At 51.6% G+C, this 13,901-nt stretch overlaps 1 protein-coding gene across 1 annotated transcript in view; it reads right to left on the bottom strand.

Annotated features, from left to right (window-relative positions):
• Positions 1-13,372, bottom strand: part of LOC115550335 (solute carrier family 45 member 3) — a 28,197-nt gene extending 14,825 nt beyond the window's left edge. The window contains exon 1 of the mRNA XM_030365272.1: positions 13,169-13,372. The gene's annotated coding sequence lies outside the window, so the exon portion shown is untranslated. The remainder of the gene's footprint in view (positions 1-13,168) is intronic.
• Between the last annotated feature and the right edge of the window lie 529 nt (positions 13,373-13,901).

Here is a 13,901-nt window from a genome sequence, read left to right on the forward strand (position 1 = left end):
ACCTCGTTCAGATGTACTTATGAATCAGGTTATGAACCACAGGAAAATATAATATGACTTGTGCATAACTAGTAAGACCCTTTTATCCAAAGGGTTATTTCCAACTGTCAGTGTGAATCCCTTGCTCTACCACTTTGAGCTACACAGGGAATCAAACCCCTAACCCCCTGGCAGTGTTAATCCCTCTCTTAATCAGTTGAGCATACAGGACCTTCATAAGGGGGACATTAGGCTCTTGTATAAGAGCCTTTACCACTATCCATCACCTACCTGCTGATAACCATACCTTGAATATCAATCAACTATCTTCTGCTGACTTGTATACCTCAACATACGTGACTATCAATCACCTATATCTGTTAACCTCTATACCTCACCATACCTTTAATATCAATCCCCTACCTTCTCAAGCATCACATCATAAAATGCCACGCGGAACATTTAAAACTTCAACAAATGCAACCCTTCATTGTTCTTCATAGATGTTATTTATGAAGGGTTAATCCCTTAACAAGATGTATTTATAGATACGAGTTACTCCTCCCCATATTCGGTACCTCTGTATGAAATGTCTTCTTTAATAAACTGGCTGTGAAGTCACTCAATCAAGAGGTGTGGGGCTTTAATCAACACAGCAGAACCCCCCAGACGTCCCAGTGCATCCCAGTTGGACGGACGTCGCTGGCTCTTGGTTTCTAAAGAGCTCCACGAGGCTCTCCAATCCCGTTAAATCATGACATCATGGCGGCGGCCTTGCCGAGGCGTGAGGACAGCGCGTCTGAAGCGGGAACATGCGTCTATATTTACACTAGGAGCCAGAGCCCATCTGGTGGCTGTCGGCCCACCGCTCACAGCAGAGCACAACTCAGTCAGTCTATGAGATACACAGGTAATCACAGCCTCTACAGTGGGTGTGTGTGTGTGTGTGTGTGTGTGTGTGTGTGTGTGTGTGTGTGTGTGTGTGTGTGTGTGTGTAGCCCTATCTTACACAGGTAAGATAGGGCTCTCAATTAGTCTTGCTGTGATTGGTAAACCAGTGAAAGGATTCTTCCACTCGTTCTTCTCATCTCAGGTGGGAGTTATGGACTGAGATCACGGCCCGCGGGTCGTGTTCTCCCCAGCAGGGGTGCCAGCGCTGCCCACGTTCCCTTGGGCAAGAGGTGCTAGCCATTCTTCCTCCAGTTCTACTTTGCTCACGGGGCTGTAGGACCGTGCGACAACCTTCAGACCCCGTTGGAGAATCCACCCCCCCCACCACCACCCCTCCCATAGTGACTATTCTACAGTACACTATAGTACTCACCATGGTGGTTTACTGTAGTCTAGTGTGCTTACTATAACGGACCCTAACCCTCCACCTGCGATACCGGACATGTATAAACTAGTGCGTCCCTTTCTGATGATGTCACTACCAGGCTGACAGCGTGGGCCTGGAAGAACAGACTTCCGTGTGTGTGTGTGTGTGTGTGTGTGTGTGTGTGTGTGTGTGTGTGTGTGTGTGTGTGTGTGTGTGTGTGTGTGTGTGTGTGTGTGTGTGTGTGTGTGTGTGTGTGTGTGTGTGTGTGTGTGTGTGTGTGCGCGCGGGGATGCGTGCGTGTTCAAAGCTTGCCCTCTAATCTTCATTCTCGCGAGGCCCTTTGACCTCTCTCCCCTGATGGCCTTTAGGCGTCTCTCTGAAGGCCTGCCTCGACTTCCATCTGATTTGGCTCCATGCCACACACACACACACACACACACACACACACACACACACACACACACACACACACACACACACACACACACACACACACACACACACACACACACACACACACACACACACAGCCCCCTGCGGTTCCGTGCTAAAAGTCCTCCGCTCTCCTCCTCATCGACCTGCAGACCCGTCTGCCCGTTCCTTCATGTTATACTGGGACGCCTGGGGGGGGGGGGGGGGGGGGCGAGGGAGACCCCCTGCCCTCCTGGGTGTTTGAAGACCCCTTCACTGAGCCGGCAGGTCGGCTCTGTGATGAGGGCTGAGCCCCCCCAGGCCCCCCCCCCCCCAGGGTGCCCCTTCCCCCCCCCCCCCCAACATGACTCAGACCCGGCTCCTGGGAACACAACAGGCTTTGTGCGCATTGTGCTGCAGAGTAACTGGATCCACTGGAGGAGTGGGAAGATCAATTAGGCTTTGATTTAACACAGGGGAGGGGCGGGGCTACAGGCTCAGTGTGCTAGCTACAGGCTAAAGGCTACAGGCTACAGTGTTCTAGCTACAGGCTAAAGGCTACAGGCTACAATGTGCTATCTACAGGCTTAAGGCTACAGGCTGTAGTGTTCTAGCTATGGGCTGAAGGCTACAGGCTAAAGGCTACAGGGTACCGTGTGCTATCTACAGGCTAAAGGCCACAGTGGGCTATCTGCAGGCTAAAGGCTACAATCTAAAGGCTACAGTGGGCTATCTGCAGGCTAAAGGCTACAATCTAAAGGCTACAGTGGGCTATCTGCAGGCTAAAGGCTACAATCTAAAGGCTACAATCTAAAGGCTACAGTGGGCTATCATGTATGCAGCAAGCGCTGGTGGGCAGACCAGCTCGACCACCCTCTCTCCAGACCCCCCCCCCCTCTAGAGACAGAGACAGAGAGAGACCGAGACAGACAGAGAGACAGTTAGAGCTAGACAGACAAAGACAGAGACAGACAGAGACGGCGAGGGAGACAGAGAAAGAGATAGGCAGGAGATCACCTGACCTCCTTGTCGTATTTCTGGAGAGGCTAATAATACCCGTGCCGGCTACGACCCAATCTCAAGTGTGTAGCGCTCCGCTAGCGACCACTCACACAGCTACAGGTTCTGTTGTACACAATACTTACCAATAATCATTAAGACATAACTATTAATGACCTGGTCCCAGAGACTCCATATCCTGACAGACGGCACATTAAGGAGCAGGTAGGGGCTAGACAGTGCAGAGACAGGTCTTAAGGAGAGGAGAGGCATGATGAGGAATAGGAGTGTGAGTGTGAGTGTGAGTGTGTGTGTACACGTGTCAGTCAGTGTGTGGGTGTTAAACAAGAGATGGGCGGGGCTAACACAACTCAACAATAGATTGTTAACAATAGAGCGTTCAATCGAGCGTAACAATAGCCGGTAGGGGCCTGTGGTGCATTGTGGGTCAGTGATCCTGATAACGCAGCTCGATACTGAGCGCTCTCTCGAAGCAGAACAGAGAAATGCAAAGGAAGCCACTAGTCCTTGTATCTTACCAACATAGCCAGCTAGCCCCCCCCCCCCCCATGCCATCAATGGGACTCAAACCCCTTACCCTGGCAGTGTTAACGCCTTGCTCTACCACTTTGAGCTCTACCACCCCCCCCCCCCCGAACCTCCTGTCAAAACAGATTAGTGGAGATCTGTGCTTTTAAGATTTAACAGCAGTATAAGAACAATAGTTCTGTTCCTGTCACACCAACATTACGACACACACACACACACACACACACACACACACACACACACACACACACACACACACACACACACACACACACACACACACACACACACACACAATATCATCATCCATTCCCTCAAATCCCCCTCAGATTGAAGTGGTCTGACTGGTGCTTAGCGCGTTCTTGTTGAAGAACTAGTCCTCAAACAGAACCCGCGACCAGAAGACCCAGAAGACTTTTCCTCAAACAGAACCCGGGACCAGGTGAGTAGATAGACACCGTGGTAACCAGCAGATAGACACCATGTAACCAGTAGATAGAAAACATGGTAACCGGGTGAGCAGATAAACACCATGGTAACCAAGTGAGCAGCTGTCGGTCCCATATCAGCTAAACGTCCGCCTCAGTATTGATTACTGATCATCCGATTAATCGCTCCCGTTACACATTAACCTTTAAGTAAACACGTGCAACGCAAATATGACCGACACACCCGTTTACACGCGCCGCTGATGCTCGGAATACAGGATTTAGGGGGCGGGGCCAAGTGTTCCGGACGTCCAGCTCACAACAAACAATCACAGACGTCATGAGAGCCTTCAAAGTCCGCTTCCACTGGGGCTGGTTTTAAAGAGCCTGTGGCTCAACACCTCCTGACATCACTTCCTGCTGTGGTCTTAACGTTGTACCACGGGTAACATTAAGCGTCTTCACTTAATTTAACGTCAAGTTGTGAGTGAGGCATGATGTAAGGAGGCCCATCCGTCGACCACCACCGGTCCCATGTCCCGGTCCTGGGCTCCGCAGCAGTGATGGAGAGGCTGGGCTCGGCGGCCGACACACAGAGGCATTGTTGGGCTCCGTGTCGGGGCAACACAGACACTGCCTCAGACACAGCGGCCAGTTGAAAGGAGAGGGCTGTTCCCTCTGTGCACAGCGAGAACAAGCAGCGGATTAACAGCGCTTGTCGCGGTGTCCTCGTCTTCTGCAGGACACGAGTTGCGTTGCTTGGAATGGAACAGGCCACCATTATGAAGGAGAACACAACACAGGCCTCACGGGTTCCCCCACAGAGGACCATTGATGGAGGTGGGCTCTGAGTGCCCAGGAGGAGCCGGGGGGGGGGGGGGGGGGGTGGGTGGGGGGCTCTTCTGGTGGCTCTGATTGGAGGTTCTCATCAGCAGGGGGCTGGTGATGGTCCACACCACCCCGGAGGAGCAGATGTCAAGGAGCTGGTTGAACTCCGGGTCACCGTGGAAACCGTGGAAACAGTCGTGGTTGAGCTGGGTTCCTCTTCCGTCAAACAGGAAGTGGTCTGGGCGCCAGCTGGTGGCCGCCTCTCAGACACAGAGCTACCCACAAGGGTGCTGGACGGCTGGCTCAGACTGGCCGGGGAGGTTCCCTTAATGGGAAATCGTCCAACACGTCATTACATCACCATCACCAGAATACATCAGACGGCACTCATGTATTTTGGTGACTTCGGCCGATGGCACTCACTGATTGAACAGATGCAGCCCAAAAGTAGAGGCCAATGAATTGAGTGGAGACCCAGGTGGAGACCCAGTTGGTAGAGACCCAGGGGGGTACAGACCCAGGTAGATACCAAGGGGGTACCGACCCAGGTAGAGACCCAGGGGGTAGAGACCCACGTAGGGACCCAGGGGGTAGAGACTCAGGTAGGGACCCAGGTAGAGACTCAGGGGGTTAGAGATCCAGGGAGAGACCCAGGTAGAGACCAAGGGGGGTAGGGACCCAGGGGGGTAGGGACCCAGGGGATAGAGAGCAGGGGGTAGCGACCCAGGTAATGACCCAGGGGGTTGGAGACCCGGGGGGTAGAGAGACCTGTTTCGTTACGGATTTTCTACCGAAGAACACTATTCCACTAAGTGGATGAAGCTTTCAGAAGGAGCTTTTAATAATCATTTCTCGAGCGGCCGGTCTAAGCAGATTTGAAACCTTCTTTTGCTTACTAGTGCTGGCCGAGTTTGACGGAGAAGGTTCCCTCAGACCTGAGCTGTTCTGTTGTCAGCCTTCAGATTACTCACGTACAGTCTAACCCTAAAGTCCCACCCTCCACACCCTGTGATTCTGGAAAGCCAAGCACTGTGTAATCAGGACCAAACATCACCTCCTCTCCTGCTCCCAGTACACAGCCTCAGAGCTGCCGTTTTTGGATGGAGAAGCCGTATGACTAACCGAGGTCAAACCTCCCTACCCTTTACCACCAGCTGGGCCTGGACTCACAGGTAGGGGATAAACAGTAGAGAGACAGGTCATAAATAGTGTGAGTGAGTGAGTGAGTGAGTGAGTGAGTGAGTGAGTGAGTGAGTGAGTGAGTGAGTGAGTGAGTGAGTGAGTGAGGGTGTCAGGGAGCCATCCCAGGCTTAGCCCCCCTAGCTCCGTGTCTCGACCAGTCGTCTCGTCACCAGACAATAGCGCGGCTGAACGGGACATCAAAGCCCCCCCTGCCCCCCGCTACCTCCCTCATTCGGGCTGAATGGCGGTCGCGGAGGCGTCGTGTATCAAAGCCCCGCCCAGCTTCTCTTTCTGCCCACATGAAAGAGCCCGTCTCTGGTGTCATGTGTTCACCCCCGCTTCAAAGAAACCACAACACCAGAATCCTCCTTCAACATACTCTGGCCCCCGTCTCCCGCCGCAGCCCCCCCACCGCAACGCACTGATCCACTCAAGCATCCGTCGTCTCCACATTCATCCATTCATTCAGTCGGTCATGACCACAAGGTGGCATTCTGCAGAGTTACACGTTTCTGAGTGGGGGAGGGAGAGATACAAGCCATGGGGGGTGGGGGGGGTGAAGACAGAGACAGAGACAGAGAGAGAAGCCATGGGGACACACCGAGACAGAGACAAGCCATGGGGACAGAGAGACTAGGGGACACAGTCAGAGAGAGAGACTTGACCACAGTGTCGCCCCACGCGTTCCCAGATATTGCAGATATTGTTTTGAAGTACAAAGGAAAAGGCTTAACCGACAAAAAAAGGTACAAAGGTACTTCCTTCCTTTTCAAAATACTGCTAATTCATTGGCAGTCGACTGCAATTGGCCGGAACTCAAGGTGACTCCAGGTGTCTCCAGGTGAGCCCAGGCGAGCCCAGGTGTGTCAGCTATTAACCCCCCAGCGTCCGCTGTGTCGTAGGAGTGCATTCACAGTTCGCAGTAATGGGCTGAGACGGAGATGAGCAGATGGGTCGGGGTCCTAGATGCGCAATAAGATGGGTGCGCTTGTTTCCGTGGGTTCTGAGCCGGTGCACCCCCAACACCTTGGCCCGACGGAACACACACACACACACACACACACACACACACACACACACACACACACACACACACACACACACACACACACACACACACACACACACTTTGACTGGAAAAGGTAATTGTGACAATTTATCAAAACAAATGACGAACCAACAGAAGAGCAGTTTGTGATGTGGTGAACGGGGTCGATGTCGTCTAATCTTATTGCTGAGGTGTGGGGGGGGGGGGGGGGTCATTAGGGGATTGGCGGCCATGTTCCCAGGCCCAGCTGGCTACGGTCGCTCTATTACAGGGGAGCAGCGGCGACCTCCGACCCCCCCTCTGCGGGGGGGCGGGGGAACACTTTGTGCCTCCGAGTCTCACGGAGCCCCCCATACACCAGACCCCCCCCCCCCACCCTGCTGGGACCTGGGGGCCACAGACCTGATCGCCTGCATTCCACAGAGGAACCCTGTTCCCCTCCAGTCCGGTTCTCCCAGTCCTGGACCGCCTGCCCCCTCAGGCCTCTGATCCGATGCCTGATCCGAATAAGAGAAGTGGGAGAACGGCCCCTCCGAGCCCACAGAGGACTACCGTGTCCCCCCCCTGTTACATTCCGCCGTTTGGAAACACATTCGTCCAGAGTGACTTCTAACGGAGGCAGAGTCAATCATATGCAAAGCGTCCGACCGTAAGGGGAGGAGCTACCGGAAACAGTTACGTTTGACCTAGATTCAAATCCTTGGTCAAGCAAACAGTAAGGGTGAAGATCACCTCCCGACGCTCTCTGAGCTCCACCTTCTCTCAGTCCTCAGTAGAGTGGACTAGATAACCATACGCGCAAATGGCACTAGGGACGGGGGGGGATATGACCCCCTCAGATTCATAGTGACCCCCCCACTGTCCCTACAAAAGGCGACAAACATCGCCGGTAAAACAGAGGCTTCCTCCTCTTGAAATGTCACTGGAACATGTCTTACAAACAGCATATGCTGATCTTTCTCCGAGACAGTGAAATACTCCCACACGACCGACATTTTCTTTCAACTTTATTTACCACAAGTGCGCGCTGGTGGCTTATTTATTTTTTCCTGTAGTCTCTTTTTCTGTATTTCTCAGTTGATCAACACTACGAATGCTGGTAACAAATAAATTGTGAAAAGACACACCGTGTAAAGTTAGTTTTTTGGCCATAGTTTCCATATGCTTAAGACGTGTCTAGTTCACCGTCATGCAGGCTGTGTTTAGTAAAATAAATAGCGATCTGTTTTTGGCGCATTTAGGCCTATCTGCCTAAGTCCACGTTGAAATAATTTTGATGTTAAATGTTGATGGCACAGTTGTAGAAATAAACAGATTGATTTCATACAAATCATAAAAGCCTCTCCCTGTGTCATTGTGTGTGCATGTATACGAGGTGCGTGGGTGCATGTCTGTGTGCGTGCGTGCGTGGGGGTTAAGGTTTTTTTCCCTGGCACGAAAAGGGGAATAAATAACATCGGTATCAGCCTAATTGTTATTTTAAACATCGGTATCGGCCCACAATTTCACAATCGGTGCATCCCTAATTCCAACATTAAAATAAATGGAACACTCACTCCTTACTCCCATTACAAATGATGCAGCCAAATGACAACACCACCACCACCAACACCACCACCCCCACCCCCACCTAACCAACACCCTAACCACCACCGCCCCCTAACCACCAACCACCACCACCACCAACACCCTAACCCCCTCCACCCCCACTACCACCGCCCCCAAAACAACTGTGAGTGTGATGTTCTTTAATCTGACCCAATGATAGGCCTTTCACACCAAAAAGAACCAAGAGCCAGTTCCGGGCTGGTGCTAGGGCCAGTTCAAAACTGGTTCCAGCCTTATCCCAGTTATAAACCAGTTGGTTTCACACCTGCCAGAGCCAGCCATGGAGCCGGTCGAGAGCAACGACATGACGTCACTGCAAACGTCTGCATACGTCTCCGCTTTCCCAGCAACCCTCGCGCCTTGCCGGCGTGGGTGTCAGATTGACTCGGCTGCCAGATCGACTCGGGGTCCTAGATGCGCAATAATGACGCACTTTCTGTAAACGCTGTCTTTTAAATGCGCATGCGCGTTTCATTCATTCCCATGTTATTCCCAAGTATTAACGATCTCCTTTTGTTTTCTAATCTATGAATAATAATCGAATGTACAAATTATTGTTGCATATACTTGGGTTATAATATATATATAAAATAAGAATCGGGTAACTCCATCACTGAACGGGGCGATCCACTTTATTTCCAGCGGTCCCAACACAGAGTCAAAACAGCGACCCACACCCAGACACTTCCGTTCTCCTCCTTCAGAATAAGAATCTAACGGGAACTGGGTTACATATGCATTCATCAGTGCTTTTGGATGTGTTTCCAATGGCTTTGTCGTGCGAAAGAACGGGCTGCGTTCAATGAAATCAAAACCAAAACGGATTGAGCCGGATTGAACCTTCTTTTTGTGTCCATGATTGAGCCCCGTTTATGAACAACCCTTCCGGGTTCGTCCGATGACTTGTGTCGATACGTCAAGTGTCGATATGTCATTTGTAAGCGCAGGACCCTGCGTCGATATGGCAGCCGAGTCAATCTGACACCCACACCGGAACTGTACAATAAGAAGAAGAACCCTCGCGCCAGTTTCAAACACAACAACGATAATTTCGTCTTCACGTCAATCCGTGTATGGTTCGTTCTTTGAATATTCCGATTTAAAAAAAATCTAAAAAACAAATACAGATTTTTATTCCTTTTGCCCTTTTTCAGTTTCAAAACCAAATCAGAAAAACCAAAAGACGACTGTTAAGTTTTTTTCTGATTTTGTTTTAAATTGGAATATTCAAAGAACGAACCATACACGCGTTCACGTCCATTGTTCACTTCGGTGTTTTTAAAAATGCCGGTCTTCGTTGGACTTCCTGTTTATGAAGGTAAGGATAACCCTGCCCCCGCCCCCTGCCCCTGGCGTAAAGGCAGTTCTCGTTCTAGCCCAGCTCAATCCTGGGGTTGGAGTTTAACCGGTTTTTACAGGCCGGAGCCGGTTCTCTAGCGATGTGAAACCAAAACACTGGCTCTTGCTCCGAACTAGCCCGGAACCGGCTCCGATTTTGCGGCGGTGTGAGACCCATTAGAGATCCCTCTTCCTGCCCTCCTCCCCATTGCTCTCCAACTATTGGCTGCCTGTCATCACCTGGAGGCTCCTGTTCAGAGCGGTGCTGCTCACCTGACCGACAACCTGACCAATCAGACAATGGGCCTTCGAGCCTCACCAATCAGAGCTCTGCCCCAGCAAGAGTGGAATTGAGAGTGTCCTGCTGAACTGAGAGTGTCCTGCTGAACTGAGAGTGTCCTGCTGAACTGAGAGTGTCCTGCTGAACTGAGAGTGTCCTGCTGAACTGAGAGTGTCCTGCTGAACTGAGAGTGTCCTGCTGAACTGAGAGTGTCCTGCTGAACTGAGCGTGCCATGCTGAACTGAGAGAGTGTTCTGCTGAACTGAGAGTGTCCTGCTGAACCTGTTCTGAGGGCCCGGAGAGAGAGCCATTGTACGGCCGCATACCGGGGATTGTTCCGGCCCGCGGCGGCTCCAGGAAACAATGCCGCAGACAAGACACAGCTTAGCACAGAGAGGCCTCTGACCACGCCCCCTGACCACGCCAACCGCGTTACCGCGGAGACACACCGCGCCGGGTACACTCTGAACCCTAATCCAGCTCCTCAGAGGAGGGGTCAGGGGTCAGGGGTGAGGAGGAACACAGGTATGAGGGGGAGAGACACTCAGACGGCCGGTCCAGTCAGATTGAGTGACTGAGGAGCAGAAGGTGACTCCGGTCATGTGACCGCCCGTCAGGTGACCCCGGTCATGTGCCCTCTGTCATGTGACTGTAGTTAAAGGTCTATAAGGAGCTTGGTGCCTGGAGGCAGATTAGCCCGGCCTGGGACCAGACATCTGGTAGTCTGGCGAGGAGACTCCAGGGGGAGGATGAGGACACCCTGACCCCCAGCCCCCTACCTCCACTGGGGCGGGGCGGGGAGGGGGGGGCACGGAGCAGCTCACCATGGGCAGTGAGCCAGACTGGTTCCACAGAGGGGGTTCAACATCCCTAGTCCGGGGTGGGGGGGGTTTACTGCTGCTCCGGGGGGGGGCGGCTTCAGAACCCCTCAGGTTCCCCTTTGAATCGTTATTATCCTTCTACCGGCAGCAGTGTTGCCAGATTGGGACGGATTTTCCACCCAATCTGGCAACCCCGGCTGCAGCGAATCTGGCCTGATCTGGCAACACCGAGCTCGAGCATCACGGTTAATCCTGGAGCACCCAGGGGGGTGAAGAGGAGGAGGCTGAGGCTGTCTGGTTCTGTCCTCAGCACAGCGGATATCCAACTAATCCAGGCGGTTTTGTGGGTGGTAGATAGTCCAGACCAGTCATGAATGTCATTTGTACGTCCAGACAACGAATCGATAAAACATCTCCCTCCCTGCTGCTTAGTTTCCATGGGAACGAGTGTCTCCGGTTACCCGTTCAGACAGTCCATCTGGGTGCGACGCCGTTCGTTCCAGTGTGGTGTTGCCGTTACCCCAGATTCAAACTATCAACTAGTAACTTTGTTACTTTGTTTCATATGAAATATCCAATCAGAGAACACTGAAGAAGGACAAAGAATGATAGTGGAAGAGATCCTGACATTTTAAGAAGAAGAATTAGACAACATTAGACATGATATCTTATTAAGATAAGACACGTCTACTTTACCAGATAAAACCGGTCCGGGAGGAAAGGCATTCAGAGTTTCAACCTAACCAGAAAGCCTCGTCATGCATATTCCACACAGGGCCAATATAAACCGTGAACACGCAGACACCAGAGATATCACAGCAGCATCTCAAACCACCGCTCAGCCAGTGGAGGAGTTCTGCGATTTCCACTGAGACGTATCCCAAACCAGAGGAAAGCCACTAGTGAAGGAGGTCTCTCCTCCCCTCTCCACCACTGGGTGTTTGAGAGGGGAAGCAGGCTGACTCCTAACTCCTTCGACGGGTCAGAGACCCCAGGACTCAGGGTGCAGAAACACACCAGTTCCCAGAAACTGAGAAGGGACAAAAATAAGCATGTGGGCCTTTTTTTTTTTTTATGTACGAAACACACATAAAGAATTACTTGTGTCCTCGCAAATAATGTCCTTACAGTTTAGAATTGACAAAACTTGGATTGATCGTGTAAAAGAAATGAGAGAGAGAAGAGAGAGAGAGAGCGAGAGAGAGCGAGACACAGAGAGAGAGAGAGACAGACCGACAGAGAGACAGAGAGAGAGTGAGGGACAAGGCATTATTCAGCGTGGATGAATACCACTTCAGAGGGACGGAGGAGGAGGGCGTGCGTTGTGCGAGGCCAGAGTCATGACCGTGGAGCATCAAAGGTCCCTCTGTGGTGGGTGCTTTAGCCTCTGACCTCTGGTCCTCTTCCCTCTGAACACAGTTTTCTGGAGGATCCGATTTCCCGGTAAAACATAATGAGCCACACAGCTGAGAGGAGAGGTTTGGACTGCTGGACCTTGGTGAGGCGTCTGTGCGCGGTGAACTGTCTCTGAACCTGGCGCACTCAAAGCTTCGCTGGTTATTTTGTATTCATCTAAAAGTTGGAGAAAACATCTGAAAACATTTCTAATGACGACCAATACTTTGTCGTGTATTTTTTCGAATTTCATAACAACATAATAAAAAAAGATATTCGCACGGGGTAAAATAAGAAGTCCAATGAGATGATCACCAGAAACCACCATATCGTCTCTCAGGTGGGAGGGGGGGTTCAGCGACCTGAGGAGTTTGGACCAACTTCCAGAGACCCACCTCCCCCCGTACACATGTCAGGAGCCAGTGCGACTGGGTCCCCACCGCGCTGCCCTACTGGTGGAGCAGGACCAGTACCGCACGGCACAGCGGGGGGCCGTCCCACAGGAGAACTCTTCACACACACACACACACACACACACACACACACACACACACACACACACACACACACACACACACACACACACACACACACACACACGTCTAACGTGGCTCAGTGTATCACGACTATCTTTCACATCGTGTAGTCACACACACACACACACACACACACACACACACACACACACACACACACACACACACACACACACACACACACACACACACACACACACACACACACACGCACGCGCGGGTTGAGTGGGGATACACACAGCGATGTAGGGACACGACTCGTCCTCACAAAGCGATCCAAGACGTTTTAAGACCCGCGGTCGCTCTGAGTTCGGCCGTCCGTCTCCGAAAACACGCCAGCACGGCATCAAGTACAACACAAGCGTCACACTGAACCACAACACACAACCGCAACACACAACTACAACACAGAGCCGCAAACTAGAGAGAAGTACCCCGGAAGACCTACCGTGTGATCGGCTTCAAGGGATCCAGGCGACGGGGACGTGGTGGTTCTGCTCGGTGTACCCGCTGTTGGCCAACTACTTGTAGGCAGGACTGTCCGCCCGGGACGGGACGGGAGGAGGGGTGGCGGTTACCTCGTTGGAAGGGATGCTCCAAATGAGCGATATTGGAGAGGGAGAGGGCGGGACTTCTGGTTTGAACGACGAGAAGCGAGAGAAAGGGCGGGCGTTATGGTAGAGCGCAATCCGTTTCCGTTACGCGTTCAATTATTAATGTATCCAGTTAGTTGTCAAACGCCATACATCATCTTCTGGTCGTTATGGTCTTTATTCGAGTTATGTCCTTATTTTAACAGCACCGGGGACTGTTAACTGGCGTACGCTGCTAATCGGATGTGAGTTGCGATAGACCGGAATAACGCTACAACTTAGAATCCTCTCTCGGCGTTTGGCGGAAAGCTGAACTGAACGGAGAGGCGACAGCCGCGGCGCGGAATGTGGGGACGCGCTGTCGACGAGGTGGTCATAAAGACTACAAAATATAACGTCAAGCTCGATAACTAAATGCTATCTTCATAAAATTGTTGTATAGACTCGGTTTAAATACATTTGCAGTATATATGAAATGGGAGTGATAATGCATCATTGTTTGTTTACAGAGCATTAACATTTGTATGATAACTAATTTACATAATTAGGTCTAATTAGCTTGTTGGTCCTTTTTTAATAAAACCATTA

Source organism: Gadus morhua, chromosome 9 (genome assembly GCF_902167405.1).
Source record: "Gadus morhua chromosome 9, gadMor3.0, whole genome shotgun sequence".
In the NCBI taxonomy this organism is placed as follows: domain Eukaryota; kingdom Metazoa; phylum Chordata; class Actinopteri; order Gadiformes; family Gadidae; genus Gadus; species Gadus morhua.